The sequence below is a fragment of the Bubalus bubalis genome, chromosome 11, assembly GCF_019923935.1.
Source record: "Bubalus bubalis isolate 160015118507 breed Murrah chromosome 11, NDDB_SH_1, whole genome shotgun sequence".
Taxonomy (NCBI): domain Eukaryota; kingdom Metazoa; phylum Chordata; class Mammalia; order Artiodactyla; family Bovidae; genus Bubalus; species Bubalus bubalis.
The window spans coordinates 88330039-88343029 of NC_059167.1; the positions used below are offsets into that span (position 1 = coordinate 88330039).

Here is a 12991-nt window from a genome sequence, read left to right on the forward strand (position 1 = left end):
ATGCGATATAAAAGGTATTCTAATCATTCCATCACACAGTAAAGGGTAGGCCATACAAATATTCTTGGAAAAGCCTTAAATAAAATTAAGCAGCATAATTAGCCATCCTAAATGGAAGCTATTGTCTAGAGTCTCATGATTCAGTTCTGAATAGAAGCAACAAACATTGGTTTTCTCTCTTTATATATGATAAAGGCAGGAGACACGTGGCATTTATAAGACTAATACCAGAGACAAAAAGGCTTAGGCCTCTCAATTCTGCCTTCCTTTTAGTAGTAAGTAAAACAGGTTCCCTTCTAACACAGTGGATCTTAGATCCTACCCAGCAACATTCTCTGGTTGATGCATGGGAAATACCATGTATGGAGGAAGAGGTTCCTCGGAGTCAGAAGGGAACTATATTCTGCCCCTAGCTCTTAACTACCTACTTCCCATGAATCTAAGATACTCCAAGACATAAGATTCCTATGATTACAAAATCTTTTCTGTGAAGAAGGCAAGGAAGCAACAGAATACCACATAAATAAATTATAAGATACATTTTGATTATAGACTTGACTTGGAGTAGCATGTCCAGAAGACCAATTGTGGTAAATTATTCTAAAGCATAACAAAAATTAGGGCAGGTGATTGCAGCCATGAAATTAAAAGACACTTACTCCTTGGAAGGAAAGTTATGACCAACCTAGATAGCATATTCAAAAGCAGAGACATTACTTTGCCAACAAAGGTTCGTCTAGTCAAGGCTATGGTTTTTTCTGTGGTCATGTATGGATGTGAGAGTTGGACTGTGAAGAAGGCTGAGCACCGAAGAATTGATGCTTTTGAACTGCGGTGTTGGAGAAGACTCTTGAGAGTCCCTTGGACTGCAAGGAGATCCAACCAGTCCATTCTGAAGGAGATCAGCCCTGGGATTTCTTTGGAAGGAATGATGCTAAAGCAGAAACTCCAATACTTTGGCTACCTCATGCGAAGAGTTGACTCATTGGAAAAGACTCTGATGCTGGGAGGGATTGGGGGCAGGAGGAGAAGGGGACAACAGAGGATGAGATGGCTGGATAGCATCACTGACTCGATGGAAGTGAGTCTCAGTGAACTCCGGGAGTTGGTGATGGACAGGGAGGCCTGGCATGCTGCAATTCATGGGGTCGCAAAGAGTCGGACACTACTGAGTGACTGACCTGATCTGATCTGATACTTCTCTGCAGCTGCTGCTAAGTTGCTTCAGTCGTGTCCAACTCTGTGCAACCCCATAGACGGAAGCCCACCAGGCTCCCCCGTCCCTGGATTCTCCAGGCAAGAACACTGGAGTGGGTTGCCATTTCCTTCTCCAATGCATGAAAGTGAAAAGCCAAAGTGAAGTCACTCAGTCGTGTCCGACTCTTAGCGACCCCATGGACTGCAGCCCACCAGGCTCCTCCATCCATGGTATTTTCCAGGCAAGAGTACAGGAGTGGGGTGCCATCGCCTTCTCTGATACTTCTCTGGCACTTGCTATATGCCAAGCTAAATGCATTTATCATCATATGTATTCTGCAGCTTATTTAATTCTCATCATAACCCTTGAGATAGGTCTATTGCTAACCCCATTTTATAGGTGAGTAAACTGAGACTGAAGTTAGTGAAATTACTTGCTCAAAGCCATACAACTAGAGTTTACAATCCTAACTCTTAAACCCTAGCAAAGAGCATTATGTTTACAAGATAAATATCATCTGAATCTGTGGGCTAGGTTACTATCCCAGTTTTGGCCTTGAATAGCTGGGTTGATCTTTATCATACGCTTACTTTAGATTTTTTTCACTTATCACATAAAGTAGATACAGGAGAGAAGATTAAGGAAGGTTCTAACTATTCTCTCGCTTAACCTCTTGCTGCTCGTCTTGATAAGCAGTAATTTGAACAGTAATATAGCTATTATGTGCCAGACAGAGTGCTATGATCTCAAAGAGGTTAAAACTGATGCAAAGTCACATAGTTGAGCTGTATTAAGAAGCTGAAGCAGAACTTAAATCCTGATCTGACCCTAAATCTAGAGCTGCTGCTGCTGCTGCTGCTAAGTCGCTTCAGTCGTGTCCGACTCTGTGCGACCCCAGAGACGGCAGCCTACTAGGCTCCTCTGTCTCTGGGATTCTCCAGGCAAGAATACTGGAGTGGGTTGCCATTTCCTTCTCCAATGCATGAAAGTGAAAAGTGAAAGTGAAGTCACTCGGTCGTGTCCGACTCTTAGCAACCCCATGGACTGCAGCCTACCAGGCTCCTCAGTCCATGGGATTTTCCAGGCAAGAGTACTGGAGTGGGGTGCCATTGCCTTCTCCGAAATCTAGAGCTACCAACCAATTATCACTTTTCTCCTGATTCAGTTATTTATCCTTTTTAAGCTTCAGTTTCTTCATCTGATAATGGGAAGACAATGACACCTTCCGTGCAAAGTTATAAAGAAGCTTAAATAAAATGATACACACAAAAGATCTAATACAACAGTACAAATAAGGCACTCAAAAAATAATATCAGTAACAGTAATAATTACTGCATCCAATGGAGAAGAAGTTTAATTCCTCAACAGCAAAAGAATGGATTTAATTTCCATGGTGCTGATCACCTTAAATCATGCCTTTGGAGAAAGGGACAGCCATGGAGGTTTAACTGCTTGCTAAACATTCTTGGCAGAATATTCTGTCTGAAGATAAATATCTTACTTTAATAACAGAGGGAGGAACAAAGGATGACTTTCAATTAAGCTACACTACAAAAAATTCCAGGAGAAAAAAATTATTCCCAGAAAACGGTGATTCAATGTATTCACCTAACAAATATACATTGGCACACAATCAGTGTTACAAACGTACTGTGGCCTCCAACCCTCTACCAACAGAAACTACCTGGCATACAGCTGCTCTCCCTCTCCCTCTGAAGAAACCCTAAAACTTCATAGTTAGATTAAAAGACAAAGCTGTGAGCAGGGCTTAGTCACTCCAACACGCAACAGACCACAGAGGCCTTATGTTGGCTTGTTGGACAGCGGCTCGCCATTAAGGTGAGGGGCATATATTTAGGTGCCATAAAGAACTGTGAGTCAAACACACAATGACAACATAATCTACTTTAAATCCCAATCCCCAGCCAGGCAGAAGCATCTTAGGATAGGTATTTACAGGGGACTAAATTCACTCTCACTTTTCACTTTCATGCATTGGAGAAGGAAATGGCAACCCGCTCCAGTGTTCTTGCCTGGAGGATCCCAGGGACGGGGGAGCCTGGTGGGCTGCCGTCTATGGGGTCACACAGAGTCGGACACAACTGAAGCAACTTAGCAGCAGCAGCAAATACCCTCTCAGACTATTTGTAATCCCTCCCTGCATTGAACATGACTTCTCTTCCCTAAGATTTTCACTGATACTCATTTTCAGAAAGAAGGGAAAGTGGCTTGCATGACAATCTCCCTGGGTCCTCACCTTCTTAGAAATGTCCTAAAAGGGATGGCTCTGTCTATGATAAATCCCATCATAGATGCATGAGTGAAAGAAAAACTAAGTCCACAATATCAGTCCTCTCTGATTAAGTATACCACCCCAACACAGACAATCATAGAACAACCACATATTCTTTCTTTACTAAGCTTTTTAATTTGAGATAATTGTAGACTCGTATGCAGTTATAAATAAAATAATACATTCTGTATACCCTCTACCCATTTCCTCCCAATGGTGACATCTTAAAAATCTCTGGTACAATATCACAAATGAGATATTGACACTGATACCATCAGGACAGAGAATGTGCCCATCACCACATCTTTTACAGCCACACCACCTCCTTCCTACACCTGCATCCTCTCATTAGCCTCTGGAAACCACTAACCTACTCTCCATTTCTGTAATTCTGTCATTTCAAGAATTTTATAAAAATGGAGTCACACAGTATGTAATCTTTTGTGACTAGGTTTTCTTTTTAACTCATCATAATTCTCTGGAGATTCATCCAGGTTGTGTATATCCAAAGCTCATTCCTTTTTACTGCTGAGTAGTACATGGTGTAAATGGAGTACAGCTTGTTTAACCATTCATTCATAAATGATGTCAGGGCTGTTTCCAGTTTTTGGCTGTTATGAACAAAGCTACTCTAAATATTTGTGTACAGCTTTTTGTGTGAATGTAAGTCTTCATTTCTCTGGGATAAATGCCCAGGAGTGCAAGTGCTGGGTCATATGGTAGTTGCATGTTTAGATTTTTAAGAAATGTCAAATTGTTTTCCAGCAGGGCTGCATCGTTATACATTCCTATCAGCAGTGTGTTAGTGATCTAATTTCTCTGCATCCTTGCCAGCATTTGATGTTATTGCTATTTTTAAAATTCTGGCAGGTGTGTAGTAGTACCTTGCTGTGGCTTTAATTTGCATTGTCTTAACAGCTAATGATGCTGAAATCCTCTCCTGTGCTTATCTGCCATTTGTATATCCTCTTCAGTGGAATGTTTCTTCTAATATTTTATTTTATATTGGGATTGTTTGGGGGCGTGCTGTTGAGTTTTGATAGTTGTTTATATACCCTAGATAACAATCTTTAAAAAAACACTTTTAAGCAATGCTATATGGGGTTTCCTGTCTTGAAAATCATTACCAGAAATACAGAAATTTCTAGTGATTACTCAAGGTAAAGAGAATGAATGAGCAAAGTGGGAAAGGAGGCTTAATTTTTAGAGATGCTCATTTGTGTGGCAAGTAACAGATACTTGCCAGATTATGTATATCCAACATAAAACCAATAACCCAGAGTCACTGAACTAGTTTGTTTGCTTCAGTTAATGGGCTAAACCTTTTTTTTTTCCCTTCCAAAAACACAAGTGCTCGTAAGTTACAATCTACTACATCACTGGCATATGATTAATGTATACATCTAAAGGATACTATTTAAAGGATTTGAACAGGAGCCTAGCTATAACTGTGCTCCCACCATGAGCACTTGCTTAACATAAACGCCTCCTTCCAGACACATTTGATTAAGCAGTCACAAAGCCCAGGGAAGGAGGCTGTGTGTGCCAGTCCTCTCATCATCACATAATACAACATAAAACCAACTGGGGATGGTTTCTTTTAAAACGTCTTGGGTTGCTCAAACCAGTCTTTTTAAAACCTGTGTTTGGTCCTCTAGATAGCAAAAATAAAATTCACCTATGGGTAAGCACCAACTGTGTAAAACTCTGCAAAAGAGGTTATGAAAATCTGTGAATGTTACATTTCTTAATACAATACTTAAAGTTAACCAGGTGAGTTTCCTATTGATAGTAATGTTTTCCAACAATCCTTTCCCTAAAGAATCCAGCAAATGATCATTTCTAACTTTTTCCCATCACAATTCCTAACTTTTAAATACACTAAGGTATTCTTTTAACACTACCACCTTGACATCAAAGTTCATTTCCTAAGGAATTCAGAGGTTTTACTTCTACCAGTCATTCCTTTTCTTTCATTTAATAAGATATAATGAAACATAACTTGGAATATAACATAAATATTCTTATAACACTCTAAGTTTTAAAATTTACACTGATCTCACTTAAAAGGTATTAGCAAATATACATAACATGCACCTGCCTACACTCTTCTATGTTATCAGTCTCCAATTCTCTTACACATTCCTTCCTTAAAAAGGGTGCCCTTGAGGGGGACCTTCTTGTACATTCTGGTGGCAACTTCTTGTGGATCTACAATTATTTCAAAATAAAAAGATTTTTAGAAAAAAATTCCTTTGTTTTCCACCTAAGTTGTGACTCTATATGTCCTTTCTGTAACTTTTTGTTCATGATAATATTTTATTTTCCATATACTTTACAATTTAAAAACTTTTTCCCCATAAAGAGTTTATCTTTTGATTTGATTCCATCAGTTTGATTTAGAAAGCAACCATATTCTTAGATAAGCCACACTGCTTTAATTCTCAATTATTTGTTTGCATTTAAGCCTCTTTAGTTCTAAAATATTTATTTCCTAGAGTTCCCCATTTTGAAGGAACACAAAATAGTTTGTACACATTAAGTACTTAGAACAGGGCCTGGTACAGAGTAAGCACCTAATTAATATTTATTATTGTTATTATTACTATTATTACAATTTTCATAGAAAAGCTACTCTCAGGGATTTTCATTTGTTTTCTTTCTTCTCCATACCTCACTTGCTTTGTACCTTGTTAAGATATCATATTTCCTTCTGTTACAAAGCAAAGAATCCAGAATCCTGGTGCTTGTCAGAACCTGAATGATCATCCGGCCATCCTTTCATCATATATATGACGAAACTGACGCCTAGAGAGCAGGAGTCACCTGCTGTTCCAGGGTCACACAATGAGGCAATCGGTCAACAGGACTGGACTGGGAATTTACATAAAACCTATTCCCTCTTAGAAATTGAACTTTTTTTTTTTTTTTTTTTTTTTTTTTTTTAATTTTATTTTATTTTTAAACTTTACATAACTGTATTAGATTTGCCAAATATCAAAATGAATCCGCCACAGGTATACATGTGTTCCCCATCCTGAACCCTCCTCCCTCCTCCCTCCCCATTCCATCCCTCTGGGTCGTCCCAGTGCACCAGCCCCAAGCATCCAGTATCGTGCATCGAACCTGGACTGGCAACTCATTTCATACATGATATTTACATGTTTCAATGCCATTCTCCCAAATCTTCCCACCCTCTCCCTCTCCCACAGAGTCCATAAAACTGCCCAAGTCAGGCCAATTCAGTGGAGCACATTTGCAGTTCTTAAATAATATATGAGGGGAAAAAAATGGGTTAACTAAGGAAAGAAAAATCTGTCCAATTTCTAGATGCTCTAAATTGTTGACCAAGGACAACGGCAACTTTCTTCTCTTTTCCTTCCTTTTCCCCCCTGCTCCCTTTCTTTTGCCACCCCCTCTCTTTCTGACATTGCAAACCGTGAGGGTTTCCTTTTTTTGTTTTTCAAGCTAGTGAGTTGCTAGACCAAACTTTGGTAGGATTTTTCAGGCATTACAAGATATGGTAATAAAGACAGAATTAACCAGACCCCTTGAAAGAATGGTCTGTCGCTTTAGGCTCTTTCTAAAGTAGAAATTCCACTGCACTGCTAAGAACTAAGAGAGTGCCTTTTTTCTCTTCCTTTTTTAAAGAAAGTTTGATTTACTGAGGTATTGGGTTGGTCCAATATAATTTACAGTAAAATTCATCCTCTCTAGATGTGTAAGTTTAAGTGTTCTAACAAACGTGTACAGTCATATAACCATCACCAAAATCAAGATATAGAACATTTGCAACATCTCCCCAAACTCCCTCACAGCTCTACAGTCAGCTCTTCCTCTATCTTGGGCAACCACCAATGTGTTTTCCATCCTTATAGCTTTGCCTTTTCCAGAGTGTCATGGAAGTGGAATGACACAATAGGCAGCCCTTTGAGTCTGGCTTCTTCCACTGAGCATAAGGAAGTGGGATGCATCTGTGTCACTGCATGAATCAGCAGTTTCTTCCCTATTATTGTTGAGTAGTATTCCATGTAGGGATGTACTACAGTCTATTTATTCACCAGCTAAAAAACACTTAAGTCATTTCCAGTTTGGAGCTATTACACATAAAGCCATATGGCATGGGACTGCCAAATCACTTTGGAGGACAGTATCAAACTGCTTTCCAAAGTGGCTGGACCATTTCATATTCCTACCAGCAATGTATGAGAGTCCAGTTGCTCCGTATTCTTTGTCAGCACTTGGCATTACCAGTTTTTTTCCTTAATTTTAAAGAAAGTCTCTCTTTTAGCAGGAAAAAATGTGGCAGGAAACATTTTTATCACATTGAGCTATTGTTGAAAGTTGAAGCAACTTTAGCTCCTCTCTTCCTCTTAAAATCCCTACGTAACCCACCTACATTTATATATATATTCAGAACCTGACCCCTTCTCCACATCTTCACAACTGAGCCTCTATAACTCACCTGGTCACCGTGACACTGCCTAACAGCTGACAGCACCCTCTCTCATGTCCTCAGTGTGACACACTCACCTCCCTGCTGTTCCATGAGCACATTATGCAAATCCCACTGGTATCTTCTGCTCTGTTCTGCCATATACCTTCCCGGCTAGTAACTCTCTTCCTTTAAGCCTTCGCTTCAATCTCATCTCTGTGAGGCCTACCTGCTGAACACTGCAACCCGTCTTTTGCCTCCCCTAAGTTTCATCTACGTTTTCTTTTCTTTATATTAATAACTACCCTCTAACATACTCTGTACTTATTTATTTTTATTATGTTCATTATTTATGGATGGCTTCCCAACCTAGAATATAAGTTCCATGAGTGTCAGAATCTTTTGTTTTATGTAAATCAATATATTCCAACTACATAGACAAGTGCCTAGAACACAGTTGAGATAAAAAGTTGCTCAATGAAAAAACTAAAAACATTGGCTTTGGAGAAACAGACATAGGGTACAGACTTATGGACATAGGGAAAGGGAAGGAGAGGGTGAGATGTATGGAGAGGAACATGGAAACATACATTACCATATGTAAAATACATAGCCAATGGGAATTTGCAGTATGGCTCAGGAAACTCAAACGGGCTTTGTATCAACCTAGAGGGGTGGGATGGGGAGGGAGATGAGAGGGAGGGTCAAGAGGGAGAGGACATATGTATATCTATGGCTGATTCATGTTGAGGTTTGACAGAAAACAGCAAAATTCTGTAAAGCAATTATCCTTCAGTTAAAAATAATTTTAACAAATTGGCTTTGGTGTCTATGACAACACCAATTGGAAGATAAGTATTGAGGCCAGAGTTATAAAAAAAATAAGAAGAAGAGTAGAAAATAAAATTTCTAACATGTATATTGAAACCACGAGACTTAGTTTCTCCAAACATAAATCTATTTGGGCAGCATTCACATTCAGAGTAATACAACTATATATGTGTGTGTGTGTGTGTGTGTGTGTGTATGTATATGTATATTATATGAGAAAGCTCTCCTATTAGAGAAAATTAATGAAACTAACCAGGATTGTATATGCAAAAAATATCCTGGGACACCAACTATCTAGGCTTTTTTCTTTCTATAAACTTCTCCATCTGTGTAAGACTGCCCCAACCTGACTGCCAATTTTATTTTCTTAATCCAAGTTCTATTCTCATTACCATTCCATTTCTATTTTTTATCCTCAGGGAAAGACAGAGCAGTTACTGCCAGGGCATTCTCACATCTTCCAAAGAAATGGCATAGGTGTTAATCTTGTATTTATGTTTGATGTGGGTAATGATGGCTGTTACTGGAGCTGTAGGTTTATTAATATGCAGGGCTCTCACCTCATTAGTGGCGATGTATGTTTTGAAGTTAAGCTGCAATATTTGCTGTAATGTTGGATCTGGCCTAACAGACTTTCTCACTGTTCATTTTCTTTGTTTTTACTCAGTCAGGACATGCTATGCTTACAGGGCTCACACAAATGCTTTTTAATAAAGACAATTTTTTTCCACAGTAGTTAATCTTGGTGGACGTTTCAAACAGTTTTAATAATTATGTCTTCATGCGATATCACATGCTTTTCTTGAAGAAAAGATTTTCATAATTTTTGACCTAGTAATACAAAGTAGAATAAACTCTCTCCCTGGATTGATTTGGACATGAGATAAGATTATTAACAGGATAAAGTGGTTAATTCTAATAATGCTGCTGCTACTGCTGCTAAGTCTCTTCAGTCGTGTCCGACTCTGTGCGACCCCATAGACGGCAGCCCACCAGGCTCCCCCATCCCTGGGATTCTCCAGGCAAGAACACTGGAGTGGGTTGCCATTTCCTTCTCCAGTAATTCTAATAATAGTTATTATATAATTAAAACATACCTGCACCAGTAATATCTGATAGTTTATAAAAACTTTCGTATATATCACATCAACTAGATTGTTAAAAGAACAAAATAAACATCAGGAAAACCTGATTGAATATAATATATGATGATCCCCTATGGGTTGGTGGGATCTTATACATTTCAATTCCTAAAAAACTTTCCACTTTACACAATACACAAATAAGCTGACCTGCACCAGACTAACAAGCCCACGGGGCGGATGGCGGGCCCGCCACCGCTGTTGCTCAGGCTTTGTCCTGCTCTACAGTCCTCATGCGGTTTTGCTCTATAGGAAAGGCTCAATTTTCAACAGCTTGTCTGGAAGCCATTAGCTATCTTTTACAATATAAATTTCACAATATACTTCTATATGCATACTTCTATATGCACACATACTTCTATATGCATAATTTTTTTTAACAGTCACAAATCCAGGACCACTATACTTCAGGGAAGCCACTGAAATGTGAGAGACTGTCCTCTTACTGAAAACATATCCATTTCTTAATCTTCTGAAATTTGTGTTCCTGAGTATAAGGATCCTGGCTTTTAGGGACAGCGGTTGGTGGGGAAGAAGCCAACTGTCAGAGGAGAATACAGGTACTTAGACAAGACAAAGGAAAGGAGGCTTAGCCCACTCATGAGTGCTTGCCTTTCCTTGTCTTCATTTCGCTCTGTCTTCTCACAGAGCTTGTACCAGGCTCCCCGCAGCCCCCGCCAGAGAAGGACCACTGTCTTTGATTTGACAGCATGAAACATATTCAGCTAGAACTCCCCTCACCATTCATTTCGAGAAAGCAAAAACAAGGATATGTGCTTTTATGAAGGTACAGCAATAAGCCTATACAGCATAAGTGTATTAAAAAAGTATATTACCTATTTAATTGCCTTAGCTGAACTTAAAAGCTCTGATCTTTAATTGCCTGATTGAACTGATCTAGAAAGCTACAATTTTTTAATCAAGGAGAAAATTAAATAGCTTTTGGTAAATGTAAAGGCATCTTTAATCTTATTTTTATGAAATCCAAGTTATTAAATATGGACAAAACCTCTAAAATATTAAGTTAACAACTACTCAATCTAGAGTAAATTTCTCATTACAAAGCTTTACAAAAGTCTCCTGGGACACTTGGCTTCTTCCACTCTCCAATAAAAAACATGTACTTTTAAATCCAGAAGGTAAAATTTCCACAAGTAACAAGGAAACTCAAAAGCTAAACATACATATGTAATAAGGTAAACTACGCGAGCACACTGTTGCTACAGCTGAGGACCCATGATCACTGGGGAATAACTGTCCATCTGCACCGTGATTCACCAGTCTTTGCATCGAGAGAGACACAGACGCACATTCACTTATTGGTACTTATTTAACACTGAATACATACCCATTACTATACATAAAATAGATAACCAACAAGGAACCACTCTATAGCACAGGGAACTATACTCAGTATTTTGTAATAACCTATAAGGGAAAAGAATCTGTATATCTTTGTACACATCTGTGTATATTTGTGTAAAATCTGTGTATGAATGAATCACCTTGCTGTATCCTACACAACATCGTATACCTGAGCACTGAACACAGCACGCTGAACGCCTGAACACAACATCGTAAAGCAACTGTGCTGCAGTTCAACAAGCAAATTAAAAAATGGAAACTCCTTGAGAGGGTTACTTGGCCCACTACCAAAATCCCCACTCAGCCTCTCACCGATAACCTTAACCCATAACCAGTGGCATCTTATAGTGGTTACTCTCTGTGGGAACTGGACTGGCCAGCACAGACTAAAAAGAGAAGTACAGGCTTAGGATTCCTTTTTGAAACCTCTATGACCTTAATCAGTCAAACGACTAATGCCCTCATACATCACTGATCAAAGAACCCTTCTCAGCCCAAACTGCATCCAGAGCTGGGGAGAAGGACCTACCTGCCTCTGAGAGGCTCTGCTCAGCCACACTCGCCCACAGGGACACAGGGTGGTTGCACACGACTCTAACCAACACTTCAGTCTTTATTTTTAGATGCAGACATAAATCCATTAGACATGTCTATCAAGACACCATTTCAAATGAAAAATTCCATTATTCTTCCAGACAAAAAGTGAAGCTAAAACCAATGGTTTTAAAGAAGAAAAACAAGGATGACTGCAGAATAAATGAATAGCATTTCCCTATCTACTATAGTTCTTAGTGCTACTAAGAGTCCTCACAGAAAGTTATTGTAAGTGAGAATTCCCTATAAGCCAGAATTATGCTGTATGCCCAGAGTACAGGATGAGCCTAAGGGTCAGTTTAATAATAACATTTGCATTTCCATGGCAAAGGCCTTTAAATGAAGGTTCTGCTGCTGAGCACTGATGACGTCCTTGAGTTCCTTTGTCAAAAGGATAGCAGATGTTCATAAAAATCAATAAAATGACAAGAATTGACCACTGTGCTAACTCCTATTAAAATGGTTATAACCACTTTATGGGTTTGCAAGTGTGGGGCAGTTGGAGCACAGGGGAGGAATATAAGTCATATTACATTAAAGACTGTTCTCTTTTAATCCCGGGGAGAAAATGCTCCACTTTTTCTCACCCACCAGATGTATTGACATGTTTATTTATTCCCAGGAAGAATAATTCTGACACAGTTAGTTTACTCTCTCTACATGTAACTTTTGTACCAACTTTATACTCAGAGATAGAGTGGACTGGCTTTAGAGAAAAACTTGGTTTATGATTCCATTTACTCAGCATAAACACCTTCAAGAACTGAACTGAAAGTTTTGCATGTCAATATCTACATACCCTCTCCAAAAGAGGAAGGAGAATTTAAACAAAAATTTGCAATCACTAAAACTATGACCACAATCACAACAGAAGCCCTTAGTGACAGATGCGATGCTACACCGCAGGCATCAGTTGTTTTCTCTCTCATAGCTTATACCTTAAAAACAAACAAAACTTTCCCTTAATCACATCTAATGTGTATGCTGTTGCATTCTCCAAATGTGCATAAAGCTAGGCTGAACAGATGTGTAAACTTAAACAGTAGTTACTAACATTAGGCCAACTTGCAGTTGCTTTTTTATAGTCTGTTTCTCACTTAATAATTTGTTCCGAATGAACTCAGACATTTTG

General features: G+C 39.0%; 1 protein-coding gene across 8 annotated transcripts in view; it reads right to left on the bottom strand.

Moving 5' to 3' along the window:
* Positions 1-12991, bottom strand: part of MAP2K5 (mitogen-activated protein kinase kinase 5) — a 266618-nt gene that overhangs the window by 136835 nt on the left and 116792 nt on the right. The gene's annotated exons all lie outside the window — the stretch shown is intronic.